The sequence below is a fragment of the Carcharhinus amblyrhynchos genome, chromosome 2 (assembly GCF_965287045.1).
Source record: "Carcharhinus amblyrhynchos chromosome 2, sCarAmb.v2.hapA, whole genome shotgun sequence".
NCBI lineage: Eukaryota > Metazoa > Chordata > Chondrichthyes > Carcharhiniformes > Carcharhinidae > Carcharhinus > Carcharhinus amblyrhynchos.
In genome coordinates this window covers 45,905,098-45,921,612 of record NC_137325.1, presented here as the reverse complement: position 1 = coordinate 45,921,612, position 16,515 = coordinate 45,905,098, and positions in this window count along the sequence as shown.

Sequence of the window (16,515 nt, the reverse complement as noted above, 5' to 3'; positions counted from 1 at the left end):
AACCTGAGCCCACGTCTGTGTAGTGGGTAAGAGATCCGAAACCCCAATACAGGGCCCTGGGGCAGGTGTGGCGGAGCACAGTGGGAATCGCTCAGAGGGTCTGGGGAGTCAATGACTTCCTTTCCTCAGTGGCACAGCACTGAGGGGCCTCCCCAACTGACATCAACGTGAAGCATCCCTCAGGCAATCATCAATGGAAGACAAATTCGAGCAAGTCTGAGACAAATTAGCCCAGGTAGGTGGTGAAAAACATTTAATTGCAATAAAGGTGTTTAAATAAGATGTTCAAACATAAACCTTGTGAATGGAAAATGATAATACTTAATTATCTTTCTAACTAGTTCAGTCCTTCACCTATGCCATCTCAGTGCAACTACAACTTCTTAACCTTACGTGGCCTATCACTACGTCTCATTGACTTCCCAGAATGTACAGTGGACATGGAGGGACCAGCTGCCTACCTCACCCGTTGCCTGGGATACACATGGCAGGGATCCTCTGGAGGCTCTGGACCTTGAGGGCCCTGGCCTGCTTCCAGAGGTCTGAGATGTTTCCATGGCACCCTCTTCCATGGCAACAGGATAACTGCTGCCCCTGAGATGTCCCGGTGTCAGGAAGCGGGGAGTCAGAGGATATAGCCACAGTCTCCTGGCTGGAAGGCCCCAGGATGGGCTTGAGTCCTTCTTTCTCCCATAGGGTTCCTGTGGATGACGGTGCTTCTGCACTGAGCTGCACCTGGCACTGCCAGTCCTGGACCACCACCTGCATCCTACTCATGGTGGTCGCTCCCTCTCTGATGGCCACTTGAGTCATTGAGGGCCACCTCTCAATGGTGCAGCACATGCCCTCTGAGACTGGGCCACGTTCTACAACCCCTCAGCTGTGGCCCTCTTGTGACTGGGCCACATTCTCAACGACTGCTGCCATAGCCAGCTATGCCTCAGCGCTGTTCTGCTGCGTTTCCTGCAAGCTCTCGGGCCTCTCAGCCATGGGCCACAGAAGCTCGAGAATCCGATTCAGTCCCTCAGCTGTGGCGTACTGTGACTCGGCTGCAGCCCTCTGGGAGTCTGTTGTGGCCTGCTGTGCCTTGGCCATTGCTTGGAGCCTGCCATTATGGTCAGAATCCCCTGCCCTAGGCTTTCCACTGCTGACACCACGCTTCACGCAAGACAGGCAACAGCTGGCCTGTCTGAAAGCTTTGGGATTCCTCCCAGCAGCCTCGCATTTGGCCCAGTGTGGCTGTCAGGTTAAAGAGATGAAACCTCTGGTGTTGTGAGACTTCTTACTGTGCTTACCCCAGTCCAACGCCGGCATGTCCACATTGAGACAGAAGGAGCTATGAAAGAAATGGCGGTGTGACTCCTGCAGAGAGAGTATCAGGTGGTGGTCCTTAGAGGGCAAGTGCAGTGGGGCTCTTGGGGGGAAGAGGATAGAGGTGCATGGGGATCAGGGGCTGGAAGCATGCAGGGTGCTGGGGATGGGAGGGTATGGGGGAGATTTGGGGGAAGATGCAAGAAGGGGTTCAGCACTCACCCTTGCTGCACAAATGAGGTTGACTATTTTCCGGTTCGGTGGGCCTCAATAACTGAGGCGGCAACTTCCTCCCAGGCTGCATTTCCATCAGAGCCCTGGGTCTGCATCCTCCTGGAGGAAGAGGGTGTCCCACCTCACCTGTGCTGCATCGAGCAGCCTCCCGAGTTTGCCCTCGGTAAATCAGGGACCTGGCGCACATTTTGTGCAGGAATGCCTGTCTGCCTGTCCATTCGTGGGTTTCTTGTGGAGCTGCCCCTCGGTAGGGCAAATCAGTTGCAGGCAGACCATTCCAGCAAGTTCCATGCAGTTTCCTTGTTAGCATTGAGAGGAAGGCACGTGAGCACTTGCAGGTGTGCTGATGGGGAGGGGAGAGGGGTGGTGGATGAGTGCCTCAATAATTGGGCGCAGGGGAGAGGGAGGGAGGTGTCGCACAGCCATCGGAGTCCGGAGGAGATGGGGGCTTTGTGCGGGAGGGTCCGGGGCAGAGGTGAGGGGGGATGACCCTGCCTGATATCTGTCGGGTGGAGGGGACAGCATGGATCTCTCTGTCTGAGATCAGTGGGGGGTGGGGGAGAGGGGTCCACTGCCACTCTGCCTGAAACCAGTGGAGAGGGGACAGGGGAGAAGCTGTTGCATATTGCCTGAGATCAGTGGGGGAGAGGGAGAGGAGCCTGCAATTGGTCTGGTTGGTGGGGGTGGGAGGATAAGGAGGTCATTAATGTTGTTGGGATGGGACAATATCTATGGGGGGGCAGGACAGGAATTATCTGGTCCAGGACAGATATGGCAGGGAGCGTTATTCTATCTTTTTTTGAGCGTGCGCATTTGGAGCGCCGATCAGAGGTGTAGGGTTTCGGGCTTGTGCAGTGCGATTTGGAATCGCTGCTATTTTTCAGGCAGAGTGCGTATGGGGGTGCCTGAGAATGGGTCTAAAAGTCGGATCTGCAACACTCCCAGTTTGAAGTCCGTCCAGCACTTAGAATCAAAATGCTAAAATAGGACTGGGTGTAATATCAGAGCTTTAGCAAATAGTGAAAAGTCTTAGCTGCACAGAATAGGAACTCTTCAAGGGATTGGGAGCCACTGGGAACTCATGTCAGCCAGAGCCATGAAATATGTGCCCCTAGTTTAGCAACACCTTCCTCCAGTGTCTACTAGATGCAGTGGAGGGCCACTGCAGTGTCCTCTAATCCTATTTCACATGAAGACTACAAATCTCTGTTCACTGCATTGAGACTGGAGAATCCCAGCTGTGGGTGAAGTCAGAGAATCCAGGTGGAAGCGCAGGGGGAGGCAAGGATATTCCAGAGTCCCGGCATTCGGACTCTGGCCAGCAATCTGCTGAGTTCAATTCGGATGAGGAGCCTCTGGATTCGGTCATGCCACAATTCCTGGAATTCCAAATGCGCAGCTGGGAAAAACAGGAGAGGATGTCTGGTACACCCTTCAGATTGCAAGGCATGATGGAGGAGTCCAGCCACATTCAGACTGAAGTCATAGTGTCGACAGGCCAATGCACTGAGGTCAACAAGTTCGGGTGACAGCTGCTGCGCAGTCCTTGATCCAGACCATCGGTCCTGCACTGCTGCAGGAGCTGCGCTCAATGGCAGGGACACATGTTGGCATCCACTGCTGCCAATGCCAGACAGGGGTGGGGAATCTCAAACTCACTCCAGCTGCCCTGATCTCTCAAGGAGGCAGCCAGGGGTCTTCAGACACCCACAGGGATGGGAAACAACAGATGCACACCCCTGGGGCCATCCTTGCAGGATACTCCTCATCTGAATCGCCTCTTCTTGTGACCACTTCAGCTCCAGCTCCACAGACTGAGGAGGGTGGTACTGCCACACAGTAGGACACTGAAAACAGGCCCCCAGGTCTCGGCCCTCCAGAGGACTCATGCTACAATTGTCGCAAACAACAGGGCATAGCATTTGACAGGCTGCCTCTGTCTCCATTGAGGATGTTGGGTTTGCAACCAGACATAGTAGCAGGATTAGAAAGATCAAGAAGGTATAGCTACACAACACGGAAATAGCGTAAATAACCTCCTCCAAACGTCACCCATTCTGTGGCTGATTGCTATGATGAGCTGTGTTCCTGTCAATCTGAAGTGAAAGCTTAGTTCCCGCAGAAAATAACGGCAATGGTTTCAGTCCCAGGCTTCCTCCCTGTGCTGTGTTCAACCATTCCAGCGCATTGAACATATCAGTCAAGAGAAATGTGACAGTTACCATTTAACTGCGAAGGACCGCATTTTGTTCATTGCCTGCTGCTACCTTTCAAATCCCCTTCACGCATGCCACAGAGTTCTGGCCACAACATAGATGACCAGTGTCTAGTGCACATGATGATTGACCAGAATCCCCCACAGCAGCATCCCACTGCACGTGACTGAATGGCAATGGCTTTAGCTACTCAGCTACTTCATGAGTTGTCATCTCAGATGCAGACATTGTCCTAATCTTCACTCCAAGGCCTTGCACTTTGCTTGAATCATGAGGGGTACATGTTAATGTGAACTTTAACATAAAGCAAGGGATTATGACTGCATCCCTGGTCTGTGTTCTATGGCCATCTTTCCAAGGAGATCTTCCAGCTTGCCAGTCACATCCTGGAATTATGCCACCAGGAAACAACCTAGGACCATTCTCATGATATCATTGAAAATCCTGAGGGAATCATCAGGAGTTTCCTAACTCAAAGAAACCAGTTTGTCCCTACATCAGTTTTTTTTAAATTAATAAAGAGTAAACAGAGGTAAGCTATTTCCTATGTTAGAGACACACAGTACAAGGGGCCATGGGTTTAAGGTGAAGGGGGAGAGGTATAACACAGATATTAGAGGGAGGTTTTTCACACAGAGGGTAGTGGGGGTATGGAATGCTCTGCCGAGTAAAGTGGTGGAGGCAGGCATGCTGGAGTTGTTTAAGAGTAACTTAGACAGGCGCATGAGTGGGTTGAAGATGGGAGGATATAGGAGATTGTTTTAAATAAGGTTCATTAGCATTGGGACGTCCCTGCTAATGTAAAAGGATGTGGTATGATACTAATATTTTTCTCTTTTAATTCCCAGGTTTTAAGTTGGTCCGCTTTGTTGTCCGACAAGGGGCATACACGCGATGGGTCGTACTTGGACTGCCCTTGAATGTTCGAGAGTGGCCTAGTGCTTCATGTCATTAGTGTGTGCTTAAACTGGACCAGATGCTGGGCAACACGACAGCTCGGTGACTATCACTGTTTGCTGTGCAGACACATGAATTTGGGCCAGTGTCTGTGGCAGTTTGCGCATTCTCCCTGTGCTTGCGTGGGTTTTCTCCAGGTGCTCCGGTTTCCTCCCACACCCCAAAGATGTGCTATTAGACCGATTGGAGGTGATAAATTGTCCCTTAATTAGTTTCCCTCAATGTGGAATGCCATAAACAATAGATAAGGGTCATGGGTGGAGGGGGGACTGGTAATGTTAAAATGGCGGCGCGGGCTCGTTGGGCCGAAGGGCCTGTTTCCCGGGCTGTTTTTGTTCTTTGTTCTTTGTACTGTTTATCAGTGACTGCAGATACTGTTGAAGAATCCTGAGCACCCTGCTCTGCTCATTGTGAACTGGTTTTCTATTGGGGTTCTTCAATGTGTTTTAGGTTCCTGATGAGATAACTGCCTCCTGAAGAAGTCAAGAATGAGCATCATGAATTAGCAGTGGAACCAATACCTGCACACATAGGACGCAAGTTCATTCCGGTCTGTATCCTCAATACTGAACCTCTCTGCCATGAAGAAGGAACACAGTAAAAAGTCTGACAACACCAGGTTTTAGTCCAACCGATTTATTTGATAATAGACTCACAAGCTTTCAAGGTTTCCCTCTTCGTCAGGTGAATGGAGAGTTCTGGCCTCAGAAGGAAACCCCGCAACATGTTAATGAGATTCTGGCACTAAGAGCGGCAGGACTTCAATATAATGTGCCTTGCTGACTCTTCAGGAGATGTTGGCTTCCCCAGTTTCCCGTGAATATTGGAACCACAGAAAATTCAATTTACACTTTTCTTTCCAAAAGCATGGGAAAAGAAATAAAGAACACACCCTATCACTTTTAATTTAACCTTTTTCTCATTGAACTTTTAGTTTGAAAAGCTGGCCGTCGACATCTTTATATTTCAGTATGGGGTCAAGTGCCTTGTTTCACAGTTGCTTTTTCAAAACTTGATGATCCTTATATCCCTTCACCCTGTTAACTCTAACTGAAGAAGCAGCGGGACAATATCTCTGACACCTTCCTGCCCTGGAATCTGTCAACAGGCCTGTCAACCAAGCCAACTAGTCTGAATCCCAGGGGCATATCCACCATTGACATATCATGCTGTGCCCATGAATGATAAATTCATCCTCAGCACAGTAGGTGTGAATGTTTATTTTGTGAACTGAGATAATGCCCCCTGGTTATTCTAGGCAGAATGAGTTATGGATGAGACACAGATTCTCATTGTGTTAATGTAGCTTCACCCAATCTGCTTCATCTAGATTTAATACACTGTAACCACTCCAGTTCAGAAATCATGTGACCAAATCATTTCTGGATTTTGAAATTGTCTAGAAAGCCTAACCACAAGTGTGGAAACTTGAAATAAATAAATGTTTATCTGAAACTTAAAACAGGGACAGCCACATTATAAGACAATAATAAAAAGATGTTTTACTTATCCAAATACTGTATCTTCAATGTTTCCACTCACAAAGTACTTTACTAAAAAGATGTCAATGACATTGAAGGCATATTTGGGTGTGTCCAAAACAATTTCCGGACTCGCAGTTCTGAACAATAACTTTCTGGACAGGAAAGCTTACGGTGTACATACTCTTAAATGTCTGCAGCATACGGTCTTCTTTTAAGCCTGTTCAAATTCATATTATTTTAAAATATAAGGCGGAATTTGCTAACTGTGTTTGCTGCAAAACTGGCGAATCCTGCCTGAGGTCAATGAACCTCTACATAGTCCATAGTACATAGCCCACTACAATTCCCGTGGCGAAATGGGAATATTCCCCCCATAAACTTTAAACTATCAAAATCCTAGATTTTCTGAAGGAAATCTTGGTCAAACTGTGATTGTTCCAAATTTATGTGTATCCTTTATTGTTTATAGGGTACACTCAAGCTACAACTGCAGCACTAGTGTAAAGTAATTTGTTTCACTCCAATGATATTGTCATGGTGAAAATGCAACCTGAATCTAGGGTGAAGGCCTGTCCTAATAGCAAAAGCAAAGAGATTGCAAAACACTTGTGGAGAAAGTCTCACTCCACTTTGGAATCAATCTGAATATTCACATTCAATTTAAACTCTAAGGTTTCAACTAAACTTTTCATGAGTGCATTACATGCCTCTAAAACTGGGTTCTCAGTAATATCCTTTCAGGGTTAAAAATATACAGGGTAGATTGGAATCTTGGTGCATCCATTTTATGCACATAAAATGGGCAAAACAAGGGCCAATTTTACAGAACAATATCCTATGCCCTATGAATACCAGAAAGGCACTTCCCCCAATTGTCGAGTATCCCTGGTGACTGCCCACAACATGCAACAGCCTCGTACATATGTAAATGAGGAGTCCAACGCATGTACTAAATTGGACACCAATGAGTTGAGTAGGATCCTAACCAAGTAGGGATTCAGGAGCAGCCATAATGCTAAGTTTATTTCAAAAGAAGAAAAAAATCTTTACAATTCTCTTTTGGATCTAGAAGGAGAAAGGAAGGACTCCTGTTCCATTGTATCCCAATTGCCCTACACCCTCCCAGTCTCTGCATTCTCCCTCAATGCCTTCTCACATCCTTCCTGTGATTTACCTTTGGGACACTGTATGTGAAGGAATAGGCTCAAAAAATGCCTTTTCAAAATAGACATGATGAGAGGTCACATGACACCAGGTTATAGTCCAACGGGTGTATTTGAAATCACAAGCTTTTGGTGCAATGCTCCTTCATCAGGTAAAGTCACTTCACCTGACAAAAGAGCAGCACTCTGAAAGCTTGTGATTTCACAAATGTATTGGAGTATAACCTCGTGTCATGTGACCTCTCACCTTGTCCACCTCAGTCCAACATTGGCATCTACATATCAAAATAGACAAGATGGAGATATAACAGGAACCAGCACCTTGCCCAGTCTACATTAAAAAACTGGACTTAGGCCTCTGAGATGGGGCAAAATGCCCCTCTCATGACTGAAAATGGGCCTAAAGCAATCTCTACCTTCATATTACTCCATTATTTCATGATAAAATGCAATGAAAATATTGCATTAATTACAGAGAACATGCAGGAAATGTTCCTCCCTAACTTTGCTTTACTTATCACTATTTGTCTAGCACGTTCACTTCTCAGTCCGAAGGTTTATTAGCCCATTTTCTCTTAACCATATCTTTATACAGCAAACTGCCCAAAAGAATAAATCATGGTGTTATTAGGCTGGCATTGTACAATAAACACAGAGGAGCACAAGTGCTAAAAATTAAAGAGAGAGCCCAGCAGCATAACAGAAAACATGCATTTTAAAATTCAGAAGGTGCTGGATATTGGCCTTAGGCTATCTGACAGTCAAATCTGCCAGTCTTAATTGTGATATGCATTGTCAGCCCCAAGGGAAGGAAATATTGACATTGCTTATGTCAATGATAACTATAGGTACATATCCTGTCAGTCAAACGTGAAGAGGCACTGGCAGCAGCGAGAGAGAACATCATAGCCTCAGTGCCCTTTGGAGGAGTAGACTGAAATAATACTCATTTTATAAATGGTTGCAATGTTTTGCCCAGTGCTTTTCCAGTTGTAGAAATCAGAAACCCAGAAATGCACCCAGGTGTCCGTTAATGTACAAGCTCAAACTCTGAAGTTATTGATGAGAGCTATGTTTGGTTTTCCTTTATTCGGAACTTCCAACCCGGTGATGCAAGAAGCAGAAACATTAGTGCTTTTTGCACTCAGGAAACACTAATTCTTGAGGGTTAGTTGAAGCAAGAGATAAATCTATTCTCTGAAAGTAAAGGGAGATAAAAATACCTTTCCAAAAGTGAACAAATGTAACAAATTGATTGATTCAGGTGCTCATTCACCAGTTGAGGGAAAACACAATTTGTTTATTTATATGTTAAAACTATACAGAGACTTGCAGCCTCAAGGCTGCAATCAGCTCCCAAAGTGACTCTGAGTACAGAAGATGGCACTTAGCAGGATGATCCCCACTCTGCTCCCCAATTGATTCTCCAGGTCATGTGACCCTTACTGTTCAGATTGATCCTTAAATGGACACTCATCACAGATCCTTAATACAGACCCTTAATAACTTGAGTTATTATTCCCTCCCCCAGGTTACTGGTTTGTGTATGCACCTCTGGCTTTAAGGTACATGTGAGTGAGAAAGAAAGAAACTCAAAGGCAGGGAAAATAAATAACTGATCTAATGCTCGAATTGGAACTGATCACAGTGCATCAGTGATTTGCTGTACTGTTGATATTTTGACTGTTTTTTTAGTGGGGCACCTCAGTAGTACTGGGTTCCTGAAATGGTGACAAGGACTTTATAAACAGTCATTTCTTCACTAGCCGACCAACTAATACATGTTTATACATTGCCCATGCTCCTGGCAAGAACTCCCATGTTTCCCGACATGTGACCTTTTTGTAGGCATCATCATGCCATCACATGACCACTCAGCCTACACCTTGTTTTTTTTTTGTTTCTTTTACTTTTGGAGGATATATTTATCTCTTGCCCAAACTGACCCTCAAGAACTTGTGTTTCCTGAGTGCAAAAAGCATGAATGTTCCTGCTTCTTGCAACACCTGGTGGGAAGTTCCAAACAGAGGAAAACCAAACATAGCTCTCATCAGTTTGTACAACTGGTGGCATGAGATGTAACAGTGTGCGCAACCAGAAACTATAACAGTATATTTTGTAACATACAGCTTAAACAGTCCAACAATGCATCACTATTTATACCATAAGGCATGGATTAAGTTGTTGCAGCTGATGTATACCCCCTCCATGTTTTCCTCAAATTGACCAAAATCTATCACCAGCTAGAGAAAGACAAATCAAAGTGGCAGAGTTCCTTTGTGATTCTGCTGATTCCTACAAAAGCAGAGATCATCATGTAATAAAAGCAGGATATGCTGGAAATGCTCAGCAGGTCAAGCAAAACCTGTGGAGAGAGAAATAGAGTTAACAGTTCAAATTGATGACCTTTAGAACTAGGAAAAGTGAGAGAAGTAATAGGTTTTGAGCAAGAAGTAGATGGGACAAGAACAAAGGAAATTCTGTAATTGGGTAAAAGACCAGAAATTGAATGACAGAATATTCAGCAGTACAGTGCCCAATGGAATGATGATGGGGCAAGAAAAGAAACAAAGCATGTGCCTTGAACATGTGTTACTATCTGCAAATGGAAATGAGAGGAAAACTGAAACAGGCAAAGAAAACAAAATGCTATGATCAAATTTGCAATCTGAAATTGTCAAACTGAGCATTAAGTCCAGAAGTTGTAAATTGCCTATTCGAAAGATGAAGTTCTGTTCTTCAAGATGACAATGTTTTTCAGTGGAACAGTATAGCGGACCAAGGACAGAGATGTCAGTGTGACATCAACAACAAAAAGAAAGAGAAAGTGCACAAGAAACTGCAAAATGGTTTAAAAAGCTACAAAAGTGCAGCACAAAAACTTTCTTGCTTCATTATCACGCACAAGAAGTCAATATGCACCAGGCTTTGCCAACACTGAGGTGACAACCTGGTGGAACTGCAACACAGGACTACATGAGTAGTGGAAGCAGTATTCAACAGGCAGAGCAAAGCAATCCCACAACCAATGGATCAGATCAAAGCTCTGGCCACAATTCATCAGGAACCATGGTGGATGATTAAACAACTAACCAGAGGAGGAGGCTCCACAAATATCCCCATCTTCAATGAGGGGAACCCCAGCAAATCAGTGCAAAAGACAAGGCTGAAGCATTTACATTCATCCACAGCCAGAAGTGCCTAAGGATGATCATGTTGCTTTCTTTTAGGGGGCCCAATATCACAGATGCCAGTCTTCAACCAATTCAATTCACTCCACATAATGCCAAGAAATGGCTAAATGCATTGGATATTGCAAAAGTTACATGCCCTGAAAACATTCCAACTGCAGTACTAAAGACTTGTGGTCCTGAATTTAGCTATGCCCTGAGCCAAGCAGCAAAACAATGGCATCTGCTCAGCAATGTTGAAAATTGTCCAGGTTCACAAAAAGCAGGACAAATCCAATCCAATCCAAGGCCAATCATCTCAGCCTTAGGATGTTGCTGCAGAAGTTCCCCAGTGCAGTATGCTATGCCCAACCATCTTCACTTGCTTCAATATCAACCTTCTCTCCACCATAAAGTTGGAAGTGGGGATCTTTTCTTATGATTGCACAATGTCCTGTCTCATTTGAGGCTCCTCAGAAACTGAGGCAGTCCTTACTCACATGCAGTAAAACCTGAACAACATTTAGATTTTGACTGAGAAGTACCTAATAATATGTGTGCCACAAAAAGTACCAAGCAATGACCATCTCTAACAAGGCAGCATTTGACCATCTCCCCTTAAAACATTTTTTCAGTTCATTTTTACATTAGATTAACATCTCATTGTTCAGTCCTTCAACATTAACATCCAGGGGGTTGCCATTGACCGGAAACTTAACTGGATCAGCCATATAAGTACTCTGGCTACAACAGTAAGTCAGAGGCTGGGAATTCTGTAGCAAGTAACTCACCTTTTGACTCCTTAAAGTCAGTTCACTGTTGTGGCACAATTCAGGAGTGTGATGGAATACATTACTTACTTCTCTAACAAGATTTCCTGAGAACTGGAAGACAGTGTTCCATCATTCCAGCAAGTACTGGTCCTCTGCATCTGCTTCTTTGGAATAATGTATTCTGATGACGGGATCTCCTCTGAAGAATGTGAGAAGGGCAGGAGGGAAAGAAAACAAGGTGAGTGCAGGCAGTATCCCAGAGAAAGACCTGTAAGCAAAGATTCATCTAGCACAGAGACTGGGAGCCTCGTCCATTTCTCGCACTGGCAGAGACCTCCAGAGGTCACAGCCAGCATGCTGGTTTGCAGATCCAAGCGCAACCTCTGTACCCACTAAAGCAGGCTTGCCACAAGAGTTGTCACTCTCTCAATGGAGGAGTGTATGCAAAGAAGATACACAGAAGCTTTCCATATTCACATGGGTTCACAATGCATTGCAGAGGGCAATGTGCTTTTTCAATAGTTGGAACTTAAAGTAGAAAACTGTATGGAAAGTCAATGGGCAAGTGCATGCATAATGAACAACTGTTGCTGAGTGAAAATTTGTCTGTTATGTCCATTTTTTATATGTAAAATAGGACAGTAATTAACTTTTTAATATATGTCATACCCTTCACTCCAAGAATGCCTGAAAAATATTTGACACCATATTAGTCTTGGACATTTTTTTGACATCCAGTGCAGTCATGTAAAGCAGACATCCAGCAAATCTCCAAATTAGAACCCCTGTGAGCAATTAGACTACCAGCAAGAAAATATGTTTTAATTTAAAATAAATTATTTGGAACCAGGAGGAGCAGGAGTATATAAAAAGCTTGCCCAATGTGATGTATGAGGTCTAGGGCATATTTTCAGGTGAGAACCAAGCATCGCGATTCATATTCACATTATAGCCTCATTGTGTCCTTCATGCCAAAACCAAGCACCTACAAATTTTTACTGCACAGCCTGAATATTAAGAGTTTACTTTCGGAGCTAATATGTTCTGTTGCCTAAGCAATGCAGTACATTATATAGTAGTGCAATGGCATACCAGATAATATCACCATTTTAAATTGATCTTACTGACATCAACATTTTCTACAAGGTCCAATTGCTATTTTTTAATGCAACAACCATTTCTTTGTTATAAAAAAAAAATTTCACCACACGTCTGTCTCGAAAAGATGTAAACAATAGCTGAGGAGAGTTGACTGGAGCAGTTTCAGAAAAACTTGTGCCAAAAATTATTTTGCAGTTCAATTGAATGGCAAGCATTTTTGCATAGCTTCCCACAAGAAATGGTCTGGGAAAGTGATACAGCAAGAGCCAACCTATTATGAAAACAGAAAATGTTGTAAACACTCAGTAGGTCAGGCAGCTGCTTGAACTGCTGTGTATTTCTGGCATTTTCTGTTTTGTTTCAGATTTCAAGCATCTGCAGTATTTTATCTTTGCATGAGAGTGCAAGGTGTCTTTCAGACATGTTAGCAATGCAGTTGTTCAGCATGATTTCCTGTATCTTTTCTGTGCTTGGTTGAACCTGGGAAGGAAGCAATACTTGAGGCGTTCAGTGAGTGGCCTGAAGAAGCCGGAGTGTATGGCAGAATACAACGTTTCGATTTGATATGTTTTTGTTTTGTTTTATAGAAAATTCGGATTTTATTGTTTTCATCTTTAAAAATAAGGGGCTTTTGTTTAATTCTGACTGATGAGCTTAGATTCAGAGCAGAATAGCAGCACAAAACCTGCAGCCAAACTCAACATGCTTCCAGCTCCAGCACATTGCTCACGCATACAGCTGCCAAGCTACCCTTTCCCACATCTTGCGGAGAGGAGATGCCTTCTCTGTGCATGTTGGATGGGTGGGTATGGTTCAGCCTGAGTTGACCTTGGTGCTACTGGGAGCATGGAGACACACAACAAATGTGACCACTCCAACCCCCTTCAACACAATCCAGACACACAGGGCCATGCCCAGAACTATCACTTTCCAATAGAAACAATAGAATTATTGTTCATCTATTGCATATGGAAAGTAGGAAACTTTTTGCCTGCCACGTCTTAGCATAAATGAATATTTCTTCTTTAACTTCAGCCACTGGTAAAAATCGAATTTACAGTTTCTGAAAACCATGAGGGAGTGAGGGATTTAGCTAATTTAAAAACTAAATCAGTGCATGCAGCAGCAAAACCCCAATGTGTTGTCGTGATCGCTCTGCTCTAAGAGGGAAGTCTTGCTCCATGTGAACATTAGTAAAACAATGGGAAAACTGCAATCAATTTGGCACGAAAACTGCCGAATAGAAGACCGCACCTCCCCTCCCCTTCACAACACTAAACCAATGATCGAGTTTATACTTTCATGGCGAGGATCTGCTTTTAAATATCGTCAAACAACAGGGAATTTCTTGTAAATGATTAGAATATACAGCTCGACGAATTCTATCGTGGGCCGTCTATCAGCTAATTCATGTAAATAGTATTGGGAATTTATAAAGAATAATAGTATTGGCCTATCTCGTTTTCCAAAAACTTCATTGTATGGTTCTGCATATTTGTCATCACTAATCTGTGTAAAAGAATCCAGTGATTTCAGTAGGACTGAACTGGAAAGTTTCATTCACTACACCCACCAGTCCAAAAGCACTTTTATCTCTGAAAAAAAAATCATTAATATTCTATATTATGCACCTCGCGGCTGCAACAAGTTAATAAGCAATGAATGGGTATATATATTCCTAAACAACAGTATCGTTCATGTTGCATAGTCTCTGCACAAATGGGGATTAAAACATTTGGAGAAGGCAACATACTTTGTGCTATGCTGCAGCTACTGCGTGGCTGGAGAAAAGGCTTCCAGCTAAGCAACACCTAAACTCTCTTCCCAAGACATTCCACAGATTCTGAATGGATATATCAATGAGCTGAGCTCCTCTCTCGGCAGTTAGATTATGAAAGCATCGAGGGCAGTGTCTGCACTCAATAAATATTTATGTTAACAGGTGTTTTGTGCCTGCGAGGTCCACGGGACCCCTCTCTCTCTAAGTGAGTTTGACACTTTTGGAGTTATAGTGCATGGATGTCAAGCTAGGAAGTGTGATACATCAGGGAGTTCGCGTTGCTTTTCTCCAGGGACAGATTCGTGCTCTGACCCTCCATTTGTACTATAACTGCTTCAGGGACCGTATGGTTGGCGTGGAACCGAATCCTTCACAGTGCAAGGCGGTCAAAGTTACGAGGTTGCTTCATCCTGATTAACTCTCTCCCGCTATGCCATATTAGATTGACTAGTAAATATTAATCACTGATGGTGTTCTTACTCAGCCTGCGGAGGAACAAGGTCATATGTTCAACAATTGTTCTAAACCAATCACATGAACGGTCTGTAAGTTTTTTTTTACATTGGATCTATGGTGTAAAATTTGGCCTAAGGCTTATAACAGAAGAACATTCCGTAAGCACTGGCGCAAAAAAAACTTTTCATGAGGCTTCCCTTTAGTGTCGCATACCATTTCAGCATTGACTGCCACGGAATTCAGAGGTGTAAGTTTGGCGGACATTAACTGTGATTGGTTTGTCTGCTGTCACCTGATGGAGAAAAGCGTTTGTGAGCAAAATATTTTTTACAATTCCTGCAGGTGTGGATGTAGCGTTGGCTTATTGGCCATGCTAAATTGCCTCTTAGTTTTAGAGTGTTAGGGTAACTAAGTAGGGTTATGGGGCTAGGGCCTGGTTGGGACTGTGGTCATTGCAGGCTCGGTGGGACGATTGGCCTCCTACTTGCACTGTAGGGTTTCTATGATTAGAATCAAGGTGCTTCCAACACTTTCAAACGCAAAATCGCTTTAAAATCTTACAGTATCCATAAACATAAAAACGTGTGACACAAATGTATAATTCAGAATCAAACATGAGCATGTAGTGTGTTATTTATTCTTAAAATCTTCCCTAGAAGCATTGTATTATTTTAGAACATCAGCCATGGTCAGCTGGACGTCCAGATGTCTAACTTCAAATGGTGCACAGCGGAAACATTGTAATGTTCGCCGTAACTAGCCAAGTTAAAGAATCTAGTCTAAATGTGATAACTAAGAGTGTTATGGGCTGGGCATGTGAGATTGAAATGTAATTTCTTTTCTCTTGTCTCATATAATGCAATGCATTTGAACTGAAAATATAAACATGGCTTCTTTATAGGAGACAGTTCAGATGTAAACATTTGAGATTTATTTAAGCGTCTGACTAACCAGCACACGACGCTTCGAGATGTTTGGCCTTTTTTTCTGTCCATGACACCAAAGCAATTGAGACAATAAAATCTTGGATTGAGATTATGAACTTTGCTGGAAGAAATGCAAAACTAAATCATTTCACCCCTACTCTCGTCCAGAAATCACTATCGTCTGCTCGTCTCGTACAATGAATATACATGATTTGGAGATGCCCGTGTTGGACTAGGGTAAACACAATTAAGAAGTCTCACAACACCAGGTTAAAGTCCCGGAAGTTCGTGGCGTTTGCTACCAAATAAATCTGTTGGACTTTAACCTAGTGTTGTGAGGCTTCTTACAATGAATACACACACATGCAGTGCGACAAATATAACAGATAACTAGTAGAAATGCTAAGTGTCAGGTAAAGGGTCAGGTAAAGTATAGCAAACATCAACTGGGTGGTAACTAGCGACCCCAGTGTTCTCACAGTTGTAAGTTAGATAATACAGGAACTTGTTTGAAGACCCCCGCCCCCCGCGTCCACAAATATAATGATTCATGCCAGTAAGAGATATATAATTTGTGCTTCTCTTACGAATCAAACTTAACTTCTAATAGAAAAGGATACAAACTATTTGGAGCTTTCTAATGTGCCCCATACTTATTTTTGCCATTCAATTGCCAGAAGCAGCTGTAAAGTTACATCACATGATCGTAACCCATCCACTTGGATAATAACTGACGTATTCGGGAGAAGTCAGTCTTGTGTTTCGGAGGAAGTGCAGCCAGCAACCTATATAACTGCATTTTATATCGTGCAATAATATGTGTAAACTCTACCTGTATAAGCCAAAGTTCCGTTCGCAGTGAGTGCAACGCTGAATATTCGAGATTGACCGTTGTGTAGCGGGGACCATATAAACAGGCTACCTGAAGTTCGGTTCGGTCAAAA